This window comes from Pseudophryne corroboree, unplaced genomic scaffold (assembly GCF_028390025.1).
Source record: "Pseudophryne corroboree isolate aPseCor3 unplaced genomic scaffold, aPseCor3.hap2 scaffold_724, whole genome shotgun sequence".
In the NCBI taxonomy this organism is placed as follows: domain Eukaryota; kingdom Metazoa; phylum Chordata; class Amphibia; order Anura; family Myobatrachidae; genus Pseudophryne; species Pseudophryne corroboree.
This window is the reverse complement of record NW_026970305.1, coordinates 310,484-323,608: the sequence shown is the minus strand read 5'-3', so window position 1 is coordinate 323,608 and position 13,125 is coordinate 310,484. Positions and strand designations below refer to the sequence as shown.

Genomic DNA, 13,125 nt, shown 5'->3' with positions numbered 1-13,125 from the left:
GACCAAACGGCAATGTCTGAAATTGGTCATGACAATCCTGAATTGCAAACCTTAGGTAGCTTGAGGCAGTGGCTAAATGGGAACATGTAAGTAGGCATCCTTTATGTCTACCAAAACCATGAAATCTCCGTCCTCCGGACTGGAGATCACTGCCCTGAGAAAATTCCATCTTGAAATTGAATTTCTTTAGGAAGAAATTGAGGGATTTCAGATTTAAGATTGGTCTGACTGAGCCGTCCGGCTTCGGGACCACGAAGAGGCTTGAATAAAAACCTTCTCCCTGCTGACTAAGGCCAATTTGAACAATCGGTGAGGGGGAACGTCTTGAAACCCCAGTTTGTACCCTTGGGACACTATTTGTAAAACCCACGAGTCCAGGTCCGAATGAATCCAGAACTGACTGAAGAGTTTTAGACGTGCCCCCACTGGTGTGGGCTCCTGCAAGAAAGCCCCAGTGTCATGCAGTGGATTTGGCAGAAGCAGAGGACAATCTCTGGTCCTGCAATCTTGAAGAGGCTACAGACCTCTTCCTTTTCCTTCCTCTACCTGCAAAGAAAGGGGAATCTAAACTTCTTGCATATCTATTGGGCCAAAATGACTGCGGTAGATAATGATGCGTCTTCATCCGTTGACAGGGAACATAGGGCAAGAAGGTTGACTTACCATTGAAATGAGGATGCATCTTGCTGCCTTTCCAATGAAGCAAGTTTAATTTAGTAATAGGTGAAAAACCATCCTTACAAAGGTGTTAATCAGAGACTTGGCTTTGTGGACACTTTTCAGAGAACAAATTTGTTAGCATAAAAATAAAGCCAGAAAATGAAGAGCTGTTTAATCACTCAATTGGATTTTTCTGCCAGCATATTTTTTTTCTCTGCAACCCACTGCTAAATTGTGCTTCCTAGCTGTTTTTATAAAATCACTGAATCAAATCTAACTCTGATTACATCAGAGAAGGCCAGGTACCCTACACCATAACAGGGGGTTTGAAATTTTGACTTGTCTACTTAAAGATCACCAAAATCTGATAACAAGGTCAATTAGGTCCCTGGGTGGGATTGAACCACCAACCTTATGGTTAATAGCCGTACATACTAACTGATTGCGCCACAGAGACACTTTGCAAAAGTTCATACTGACAAAGGCTAATAAGCATTCATCTAAAACGTTTCCTAGAAAAACTTTAAAAAGTCAATAATCTGGAGAGTTTTTGTAAGATGTTTCTTCCATCAACCAACGAAGAAACACATTGGTACTTTCCCATGATGAGTGAGTGCTTCAGGATCTCTTGCACTTACATGTGCAGCAGAGTACTGCAATGGAAGCATGCTGGGCCCATAACCCAGAGGTAGGCAGATTGAAACTATCCTCTGCTATATGCATTTTTTTTTGTTAATTAAAGTAATCCAAAACTGGGATTGATATTTTGTCTCTTTTATTTTTACTTAAAGTACAATAACTTTTACCATTTTAATTTGTTTTAATAGAATATCGACAGTATTGTTTTCTTTCAAAAATCCACTTCATTTTCTGTACCCTATTATTAAAATGGTAATTGACAAAAACAAACTACATTGTCACCAGAAGAGCAATACAAAATGTACAAGTGATATATTAAAATCATCTTTCCAGCTTGAATTTCAATGATGCATTGGGTCAACAATTTTGTGAGAAACATCTTCACCCTTAAATAAAGATTTTCTTAATTCCTTACCTGTGTGCTAATTAGATATCACCTTGTTTTCACATTAAACAGACTTCCACATGAGAAAGCAGCAAGGATGCAGTGGCGTTAATGTTTCCTGGTGTCAACCTGTATTATTTCAGTAGACATTGAAATGAGGATACATCTTGCTGCCTTTCCAATGAAGCAAGTTTAATTTAGTAATAGGTGAAAAACCATCCCTACAAAGGTGTTAATCAGAGACTTGGCTTTGTGGACACTTTTCAGAGAACAAATTTGTTAGCATAAAAATAAAGCCAGAAAATGAAGAGCTGTTTAATCACGCAATTTGATTTTTTTGCCAGCATATTTCTTTTTCTCTGCAACCCACTGCTAAATTGTGCTTCCTAGATGTTTTTATAAAATCACTGAATCAAATCTAACTCTGATTACATCAGAGAAGGCCAGGTACCCTACACCATAACAGGGGGTATGAAATTTGACTTGTCTACTTAAAGATCACCAAAATCTGATAACAAGGTCAATTACGTCCCTGGGTGGGATTGAACCACCAACCTTTTGGTTAATAGCCGTACACACTAACTGATTGCGCCACAGAGACACTTTGCAAAAGTCCATACTGACAATTGCTAATAAGCATTCATCTAAAACGATTCCTAGAAAAACTTAAAAAAGTCAATAATCTGGAGAGTTTTTGTAAGATGTTTCTTCTATCAACCAACGAAGAAACACATTGGTACTTTCCCATGATGAGTGAGTGCTTCAGGATCTCTTGCACTTACATGTGCAGCAGAGTACAGCAATGGAAGCATGCTGGGCCTATAACCCAGAGGTAGGCAGATTGAAACTATCCTCTGCTATATGCATTTTTTTGTTTGTTAATTAAAGTAATCCAAAACTGGGATTGATATTTTGGCTCTTTTATTTTTACTTAAAGTACAATAACTTTTACCATTTTAATTTGTTTTAATAGTATATTGACAGTATTGTTTTCTTTCAAAAATCCACTTAATTTTCTTTACCCTATTATTAAAATGGTAATTGACAAAAACAAACTACATTGTCACCAGAAGAGCAATACAAAATGTACAAGTGATATATTAAAATCATCTTTCCAGCTTGAATTTCAATGATGCATTGGGGCAACGATTTTGTGAGAAACATCTTCACCCTTTTATTAAAGATTTTCTTAATTCCTTACCTGTGTGCTAATTAGATATCACCTTGTTTTCACATTAAACAGACTTCCACATGAGAAAGCAGCAAGGATGCAGTGGCGTTAATGTTTCCTGGTGTCAACCTGTATTATTTCAGTAGACATTGAAATGAGGATGCATCTTGCTGCCTTTCCAATGAAGCAAGTTTAATTTAGTAATAGGTGAAAAACCATCCTTACAAAGGTGTTAATCAGAGACTTGGCTTTGTGGACACTTTTCAGAGAACAAATTTGTTAGCATAAAAATAAAGCCAGAAAATAAAGAGCTGTTTAATCACTCAATTGGATTTTTCTGCCTGCATATTTTTTTTCTCTGCAAACCACTGCTAAATTGTGCTTCCTAGCTGTTTCTATAAAATCACTGAATCAAATCTAACTCTGATTACATCAGAGAAGGCCAGGTACCCTACACCATAACAGGGGGTTTGAAATTTTGACTTGTCTACTTAAAGATCACCAAAATCTGATAACAAGGTCAATTAGGTACCTGGGTGGGATTGAACCACCAACCTTTTGGTTAATAGCCGTACATACTAACTGATTGCGCCACAGAGACACTTTGTAAAAGTATATACTGACAAAGGCTAATAAGCATTCATCTAAAACGTTTCCTAGAAAAACTTTAAAAAGTCAATAATCTGGAGAGTTTTTGTAAGATGTTTCTTCCATCAACCAACGAAGAAACACATTGGTACTTTCCCATGATGAGTGAGTGCTTCAGGATCTCTTGCACTTACATGTGCAGCAGAGTACAGCAATGGAAGCATGCTGGGCCCATAACCCAGAGGTAGGCAGATTGAAACTATCTTCTGCTATATGCATTTTTTTTGTTAATTAAAGAAATCCAAAACTGGGATTGATATTTTGGCTCTTTTATTTTTACTTAAAGTACAACAACTTTTACCATTTTAATTTGTTTTAATAGTATATTGACAGTATTGGTTTCTTTCAAAAATCCACTTCATTTTCTTTACCCTATTATTAAAATGGTAATTGACAAAAACAAACTACATTGTCACCAGAAGAGCAATACAAAATGTACAAGTGATATATTAAAATCATATTTCCAGCTTGAATTTCAATGATGCATTGGGGCAACGATTTTGTGAGAAACATCTTCACCCTTAAATAAAGATTTTCTTAATTCCTTACCTGTGTGCTAATTAGATATCACCTTGTTTTCATATTAAACAGACTTCCACATGAGAAAGCAGCAAGGATGCAGTGGCGTTAATGTTTCCTGGTGTCAACTTGTATTATTTCAGTAGACATTGAAATGAGGATGCATCTTGCTGCCTTTCCAATTAAGCAAGTTTAATTTAGTAATAGGTGAAAAACCATCCTTACAAAGGTGTTAATCAGAGACTTGGCTTTGTGGACACTTTTCAGAGAACAAATTTGTTAGCATAAAAATAAAGCCAGAAAATGAAGAGCTGTTTAATCACTCGATTGGATTTTTCTGCCAGCATATTTTTTTTCTCTGCAACCCACTGCTAAATTGTGCTTCCTAGCTGTTTTTTTATAAAATCACTGAATCAAATCTAACTCTGATTACATCAGAGAAGGCCATGTACCCTACACCATAAGAGGGGGTTTGAAATTTTGACTTGTCTACTTAAATATCACCAAAATCTGATCACAAGTTTAATTACGTCCCTGGGTGGGATTGAACCACCAACCTTTCGGTTAATAGCCGAACACACTAACCGATTGCGCCACAGAGACACTTTGCAAAAAGTGCTTACTGACAAAGGTTAATAAGCATACATCTAGAACGTTTCCTAGAAAAACATAAAAAAATCAATAATCTGGAGAGTTTTTGTAAGATGTTTCTTCCATCAACCAACGAATAAACACATTGGTACTTTCCCATGATGAGTGAGTGCTTCAGGATCTCTTGCACTTACATGTGCAGCAGAGTACTGCAATGGAAGCATGCTGGACCCATAACCCAGAGGTAGGCAGATTGAAACTATCCTTTGCTATATGCATTTTTTTTGTTAATTTAAGTAATCAAAACTGGGATTGATATTTTTGCTCTTTTATTTTTACTTAAAGTACAATAACTTTTACCATTTTAATTTGTTTTAATAGTATATTGACAGTATAGTTTTCTTTCAAAAATCCACTTAATTTTCTTTACCCTGTTATTAAAATGGTAATTGACAAAAAAAACTACATTGTCACCAGAAGAGCAATACAAAATGTACAAGTGATATATTAAAATCATCTTTCCAGCTTGAATTTCAATGATGCATTGGGGCAACAATTTTGTGAGAAACATCTTCACCCTTAAATAAAGATTTTCGTAATTCCTTACCTGTGTGCTAATTAGATATCACCTTGTTTTCACATTAAACAGACTTCCACATGAGAAAGCAGCAAGGATGCAGTGGCGTTAATGTTTCCTGGTGTCAACCTGTATTATTTCAGTAGACATTGAAATGAGGATGCATCTTGCTGCCTTTCCAATGAAGCAAGTTTAATTTAGTAATAGGTGAAAAACCATCCCTACAAAGGTGTTAATCAGAGACTTGGCTTTGTGGACACTTTTCAGAGAACAAATTTGTTAGCATAAAAATTAAGCAAGAAAATTAAGAGCTGTTAAATCAAGCAATTTGATTTTTTTGCAAGCATATTTCTTTTTCTCTGCAACCCACTGCTAAATTGTGCTTCCTAGATGTTTTTATAAAATCACTGAATCAAATCTAACTCTGATTACATCAGAGAAGGCCAGGTACCCTACACAATAAGAGGGGGTTTGAAATTTTGACTTGTCTACTTAAATATCACCAAAATCTGATGACAAGGTCAATTACGTCCCTGGGTGGGATTGAACCACCAACCTTTTGGTTAAAAGCCGTACACACTAACTGATTGTGCCACAGAGACACTTTGCAAAAGTACATACTGACAAAGGCTAATAAGCATTCATCTAAAACGTTTCCTAGAAAAACTTAATAAAGTCAATAATCTGGAGAGTTTTTGTAAGATGTTTCTTCTATCAACCAACGAAGAAACACATTGGTACTTTCCCATGATGAGTGAGTGCTTCAGGATCTCTTGCACTTACATGTGCAGCAGAGTACAGCAATGGAAGCATGCTGGGCCCATAACCCAGAGGTAGGCAGATTGAAACTATCCTCTGCTATATGCATTTTTTTGTTTGTTAATTAAAGTAATCCAAAACTGGGATTGATATTTTGGCTCTTTTATTTTTACTTAAAGTACAATAACTTTTACCATTTTAATTTGTTTTAATAGTATATTGACAGTATTGTTTTCTTTCAAAAATCCACTTAATTTTCTTTACACTATTATTAAAATGGTAATTGACAAAAACAAACTACATTGTCACCAGAAGAGCAATACAAAATGTACAAGTGATATATTAAAATCATCTTTCCAGCTTGAATTTCAATGATGCATTGGGGCAACGATTTTGTGAGAAACATCTTCACCCTTAAATAAAGATTTTCTTAATTCCTTACCTGTGTGCTAATTAGATATCACCTTGTTTTCACATTAAACAGACTTCCACATGAGAAAGCAGCAAGGATGCAGTGGCGTTAATGTTTCCTGGTGTCAACCTGTATTATTTCAGTAGACATTGAAATGAGGATGCATCTTGCTGCCTTTCCAATGAAGCAAGTTTAATTTAGTAATAGGTGAAAAACCATCCTTACAAAGGTGTTAATCAGAGACTTGGCTTTGTGGACACTTTTCAGAGAACAAATTTGTTAGCATAAAAATAAAGCCAGAAAATAAAGAGCTGTTTAATCACTCAATTGGATTTTTCTGCCAGCATATTTTTTTTCTCTGCTACCCACTGCTAAATTGTGCTTCCTAGCTTTTTTTATAAAATCACTGAATCAAATCTAACTCTGATTACATCAGAGAAGGCCAGGTACCCTACACAATAACAGGGGGTATGAAATTTGACTTGTCTACTTAAAGATCACAAAAATCTGATAACAAGGTCAATTACGTCCCTGGGTGGGATTGAACCACTAACCTTTTGGTTAATAGCCGTACATACTAACTGATTGCGCCACAGAGACACTTTGCAAAAGTACATACTGACAAATGCTAATAAGCATTCATCTAAAACGTTTCCTAGAAAAACTTAAAAAAGTCAATAATCTGGAGAGTTTTTGTAAGATGTTTCTTCTATCAACCAACGAAGAAACACATTGGTACTTTCCCATGATGAGTGAGTGCTTCAGGATCTCTTGCACTTACATGTGCAGCAGAGTACAGCAATGGAAGCATGCTGGGCCCATAACCCAGAGGTAGGCAGATTGAAACTATCCTCTGCTATATGCATTTTTTTTTGTTAATTAAAGTAATCCAAAACTGGGATTGATATTTTGTCTCTTTTATTTTTACTTAAAGTACAATAACTTTTACCATTTTAATTTGTTTTAATAGTATATTGACAGTATTGTTTTCTTTCAAAAATCCACTTAATTTTCTTTACCCTATTATTAAAATGGTAATTGACAAAAACAAACTACATTGTCACCAGAAGAGCAATACAAAATGTACAAGTGATATATTAAAATCATCTTTCCAGCTTGAATTTCAACGATGCATTGGGGCAACGATTTTGTGAGAAACATCTTCACCCTTAAATAAAGATTTTCTTAATTCCTTACCTGTGTGCTAATTAGATATCACCAAACAAGGCTTCACCTTCATAGGGAAGAGACTCCCTTTCTTCTTGGAGTCAGCATCAGCATTCTCTTGGTGAATCCACAATGCCCTCCTATCCGACACTGCCATGAAATTGGCCCGTGAACTCAAGAGTCCTATATCCCTTGCAGTCTCACGTAAGTATGCTGCAGTGTCCTTGATATGATACAACGTAAGGAGTATCCCATCTCTCCAGGGTATCTATATCGGATGACAAGGTATTCGACCAATTCTTGAATACTACTACTCACCCATGCACATGTATTTGTATTCTGTCCGCGGCGGGAAATGAATAAACAACCAGAATCCTTTTGGGGATTTGAAACCATTTTGTCGAGCTGGCCCAGACTTTCTCAAACAGAGATGGAGGAACGTTACATCAGCTTTCATTATATATCTATATATACATACATATAGACCCCTTTGTCAGGAACAGCAGGGTCTTCAGTGATTTTAATATGTCCATAATATCCACAATCATGTACTGAATGCTCCTTGCCAATATTGGATCTAATCAGGAAACTTATGGTCGACATAAGTATCAGTATCCGTGTCAGTATCAGTGTGTAGTAACTGGGCAAAATAACATTTTTGCGACCCAGCGGGGCCTGAGGGAAAAGAAACATAGCCATGAATATCACATCTATTCTCTACGTCTGTGTCTGGGACACAGATTTATCCAACCTTACTCTGATATTACTGAAACATTTACCCAGTCAGTTATCGGTGGTGCCAACAGGGCCACCATCATATGTCTGCATTCCTAATATAGTTTCCTCTTGGGAAAAACAGGTCAGATTTCTTTGTCTCAGATCTTCCTCTAGCCTTGTTCTTCTTTTGAGAGTTCCCTTGTGCTGCCTCAGTTGGATCTCCTTCACTTGACAGGGGGGTGCCCGAGCAGCGACCCTCCCCAGCTCTAGCCCAACTCCTACTTACGTGCCAAGTGAGATACTATGATCAGGAAGGTGCTTCTCCCAGGGCAAGGCTCACCCATTGCACTCTGGGTGTGCTGCTCCTGCGATTTCCCCAAATGTGGGACACTTGACTGCATAATTTGTGTTTCCACTGGTCTGCTTTCATATAATTCAGATCTCTTTGTCTCAGGTCTCTCTCCAGCCTAGTTTGCTGTCTGTTTCCACTTCTTTTTTTTTTGAGCCCCTCCCTTCTATACCCTTGTGCACTATCCTGACTTCTCCTCCTGTCTGCTTACTTTGTGCCTTCCAACGCACAATGCGAACTACAGGTAGTGCTGCAGTGCCCACACCCTTTTACTTGCCTTACAGAGCAGCTCTGGAGCTGTTACAGTGCCCAGCTGCTGCAAGAAATCAGCTTGAATGCTTCAGGGGCTGGGGCATAGCCAACATGAGCCCCACACCGAAGGAGGGTGGAGGTGTTTAATGCGAACTAGGGGTCATCCAAGCGCCGCAAAAGGCCGCCATGCCCTGCACGCCCCTTTTCTCTTTTCATATGCAGATGAGGGTTGAAGCCAACTTTGACCCACTGCTTGGATGACATCACCGTATGCAAATCCATCTGCTGCAGGCCTTCCCCCAGGAATGCTTGTACTAGTTGTTGCATTTGGTTTGTTGTTTGGGGGTGCTTCAGTATTAGGCAGCCTTCTGCCCTCCCATGTTCATCTGAAAATATGTGTTCTCCCTGCAGTTGTTGTCCCCAGATGAGAGTTCCCTTGTGCTGCCTCAGTTGAATCTCCTTTACTTGACAGAGATGTGCCTGAGCAGCGGCCCTCCCCAGCTCTATCCCAAATCATACTTATTTTGCATAGGAGATACCATGGTCATGAAGATTGTTCTCCCAGGGTGAGGTTCATTCATTGCATTCTGAGTATGCTAACCCCTGTGATTTCCCCAAATGTGGGAAACTCGACTGCATTATTTGTGGTAGTGGGGGACTGTGTTTGTGCTTTCCTCTGGTCAGCTCTGGTAAAAGTCAGATTTCTTTGTCTCAGATCTTCCTCTAGCCTTGTTCTTCTTTCGAGAGTTCCCTTGTGCTGCCTCAGTTGGATCTCCTTCATTTGACAGGGGGGTGCCCGAGCAGCGACCCTCCCCAGCTCTAGCCCAACTCCTACTTACCTGCCAGGTGAGATACTATGATCATGAAGGTGCTTCTCCCAGGGCAAGACTCACCCATTGCACTCTGGGTGTGCTGCCCCTGTGATTTCCCCAAATGTGGGAAACTTGGCTGCATAATTTGTGTTTCCACTGGTCGGCTTTCATATAATTCAGATTTCTTTGTCTTAGGTCTCTCTCCAGCCTAGTTTGCTGTCTGCTGGCATACTCTCTCTCTGTCTCTCCAAAGGGCCTTGTGGGGAAACTGTCTTCAGAAAAAGCATTCCCTGTGTGTGTAGTGTGTCGGTACACGTGTGTCGACATGTCTGAGGAAGAAGGCTATATTAGAGAGGAGCGGGAGCAAATGAACGTGGTGTCTCCGCCGACACCTGATTGGATGGATATGTGGAATGTTTAAAATGCTAGTGTAAACTCATTGCACAAAAGATTAGACAAGGCAGAAGCTTTGGGACAGTCAGGGTCTCAACCAATGCCTAATCCTATGTCGCAGGGACTGTCAGGGTCTCATAAGCGCCCACTATCCAGATTGTTGACACAGATACCGACACGGATTCTGACTCCAGTGTCGATTACGATGATGCAAAGTTACAGCCAAAATTGGCAAAATACATTTGATATATGATTATGGCAATAAAAGATGTTTTGCACATCACAGAGGAGCCCCCTATCCCTGACAAGAGGGTACATATGTACAAGGGAAAGAAGCCTGAGGTAACCTTTCCCCCCTCACACGAGCTGAACGAGTTATGTGAAAAAGCTTGGGAATCTCCTGCAGATTTCCAAAAGGATTCCCCTTTCCCATCAACGGATAGGTTACGATGGGAATCCTCCCCTTGGGTGGACAAAGCATTAACACGCTTATCCAAGAAGGTAGCCCTCCCGTCCCAGGATACGGCTACCCTCAAAGAGTCTGCTGACCGCAAACAGGAGATTACCCTGAAGTCCATTTATACACATTCAGGTACCTTACTCAGACCGGCAATTGCGTCGGCCTGGGTGTGTAGTGCTGTAGCGGCATGGACGGATACCCTAGATAAGGCTACTATTTTATTGCCCCTGGGGCATATAAGAGATGCTGTCCTATATATGTGTGTATGCAAACTACAGGTGGTGCTGCAGGGCTCACACCCTTTTACTTGTCTTGTAGAGCAACTCTGGAGCTGTTACTGGGTCCAGCTGCTGCAAGAAATCAGCTTGAATGCTTCAGGGGCTTGGGCATGGCCAACATGAGCCCCACACTGATGGGGGTGTATAAAGCGATCTAGGGGTCATCCAAGCGCAACCCCACAAAGGCCGCCATGCCCTGCGTGACCATTTTCTCTTTTCATATGCAGACGAGGGTTGCAGCCAACTATGCCCATTGCTTGGATGACATCACCGTATGCAAATCCGTCTGCTGCAGACCTTTCCCCAGGAATGCTTGTACTAGTTGTTGCATATGGTTTGATGTTTGAGGGTGCTTCAGTATTAGGCAGCCTTCCGCCCTCTCATGTTCATCTGAAAATATGTGGTCTCCCTGCAGTTCCCTTGTGCTTCCTCAGTTGAATCTCCTTAACTTGACGGGTGTGTGCCCGAGCAGCCGCCCTCCACAGCCCTATCCCAGCACATGCTTTTCTTGCGTATGAGATCTCTTGATCATGAAGATAGTTCTCACAGGGTGAGGTTCATCCATTACATTTTAAAGTAGGAAGGTACAAATTACATATTCAAATTACATATATGTGCTGGATTCAAATGTTTTCCCCCCTTCCTTTCTCAATTGTGCCCATCAGCAGCTATTCTAATGTTGCTGCCAATGGGTGTGACACATTCATTTCTTCTGTGGGGTACACTGGACTCCACAAGGATTCACATTGGGGTGTAGAGTAGGATCTTGATCTGAGGCACCAACAGGCTCAAAGCTTTTGACTGTTCCCAAGATGCTCAGCGCCCCCTCCTCTATAACCTCGCTTCCATGAACAGGGAGCTCAGTTTGTAGTTGGTGCCTTCAGTAGCAGGCCACTTAAGAGGGGGCTGCCTCAGGCAGCCTATTCTTAGCTATTAATTTTGACAAGAAAAGAAGAACTTTTATTTATAAGAATCTACAAGGGCTGCAGCGGCCCTCCCCAGCCCTATCCCAAATCATACTTATTTTGCATAGGAGATACCATGGTCATGAAGATTGTTCTCCCAGGGTGAGGTTCATTCATTGCATTCTGGGTATGCTGACCCCTGTGATTTCCCCAAATGTGGGAAACTCAACTGCATTATTTGTGGTAGTGGGGGACTGTGTTTGTGCTTTCTTCTGGTCAACTCCCCCCTCTTCCTGCTGTGTTCGGCCACCCCCTACCCCCTCCCCTCCCTGCCGTGTGTCCGGTCACCCTCCCCTCTCTGCTGTGTGTCCAGCCACCCCCCCCCCTCTCAGCTGTGTGTCCGGCCACCCCCCCCAGACACGCAGCGCCTGACACACACAGACATGCAACGCCTGACACGCATACGCATATGCAGCGCTGGACGCACACGCACACAGCACCTGACACACACACACACACACACAGCACCTGACACACACGCACACACACAGCACCTGACACACACACACACAGCACCTGACACTCACACGGACCTGACACACGCGCACACACTCACACGCAGCACCTGACACACGCACACACAGACGCAGCACCTGACACTCACACGGACCTGACACACACGCACACACTCACACGCGGCGCCTGACGCACATAGACACGCGGCGCCTGACGCACATAGACACGCGGCGCCTGACGCACACGCGGCGCCTGACGCACACGCGGCGCCTGACGCACACGCGGCGCCTGACAGACACGCGGCGCCTGACACACACGCACAGGCAGCGCCTGGCACACACGCACAGGCAGCGCCTGACACACACGCAGCGCCTGACACACACAGACACGCAGCGCCTGACACACACAGACACGCAGCGCCTAACGCACAGGCAGCGCCTGACACACGCAGCGCCTGACACACGCAGCGCCTGACACACGCAGCGCCTGACACACGCAGCGCCTGACACACACACGCACCTGACACTCACATGCTCCTGACACACGAAGCATGATGGCCTAACAGGAGGCTTTAAAATTTTCTTTCTAGTGACCTTCGTTTGGGAGAAAAATGCAAAGGTACAAGACAGCTTTTCCTTGCCAATATCTCTCTTTTGCAAAGAGCTGCGCATTGGAAAATTCAGGGCTATGTCGTGTAGATGATGGCCTAACAGGAGGCTTTAAAATTATCTTTCTAGTGTCCTTCGTTTGGGAGAAAAATGCAAAGGTACAAGACAGCTTTTCCTTGCCAATATCTCTCTTTTGCAAAGAGCTGCGCATTGGAAAATTCAGGGCTATGTCGTGTAGATGATGGCCTAACAGGAGGCTTTAAAATTATCTTTCTAGTGTCCTTCGTTTGGGAGAAAAATGCAAAGG

General features: G+C 41.5%; 5 non-coding genes across 5 annotated transcripts; 4 read left to right on the top strand and 1 right to left on the bottom strand.

Annotated features, from left to right (window-relative positions):
- Positions 1 to 4,551: 4,551 nt before the first annotated feature.
- TRNAN-AUU (transfer RNA asparagine (anticodon AUU)) lies at positions 4,552 to 4,625 on the bottom strand. The gene has a single exon. It is a non-coding gene; the product is annotated as a tRNA-Asn (tRNA).
- Positions 4,626 to 8,523: 3,898 nt separating this feature from the next.
- On the top strand, positions 8,524 to 8,686 carry LOC135040043 (U1 spliceosomal RNA). The gene has a single exon (XR_010234003.1). It is a non-coding gene; the product is annotated as a U1 spliceosomal RNA (small nuclear RNA).
- A 675-nt stretch (positions 8,687 to 9,361) lies between these two features.
- On the top strand, positions 9,362 to 9,525 carry LOC135040013 (U1 spliceosomal RNA). Its single transcript, XR_010233975.1, has one exon. It is a non-coding gene; the product is annotated as a U1 spliceosomal RNA (small nuclear RNA).
- Positions 9,526 to 9,677: 152 nt separating this feature from the next.
- Positions 9,678 to 9,840, top strand: LOC135040044 (U1 spliceosomal RNA). The gene has a single exon (XR_010234004.1). It is a non-coding gene; the product is annotated as a U1 spliceosomal RNA (small nuclear RNA).
- A 1,965-nt stretch (positions 9,841 to 11,805) lies between these two features.
- Positions 11,806 to 11,969, top strand: LOC135040021 (U1 spliceosomal RNA). Its single transcript, XR_010233982.1, has one exon. It is a non-coding gene; the product is annotated as a U1 spliceosomal RNA (small nuclear RNA).
- Positions 11,970 to 13,125: the final 1,156 nt, after the last annotated feature.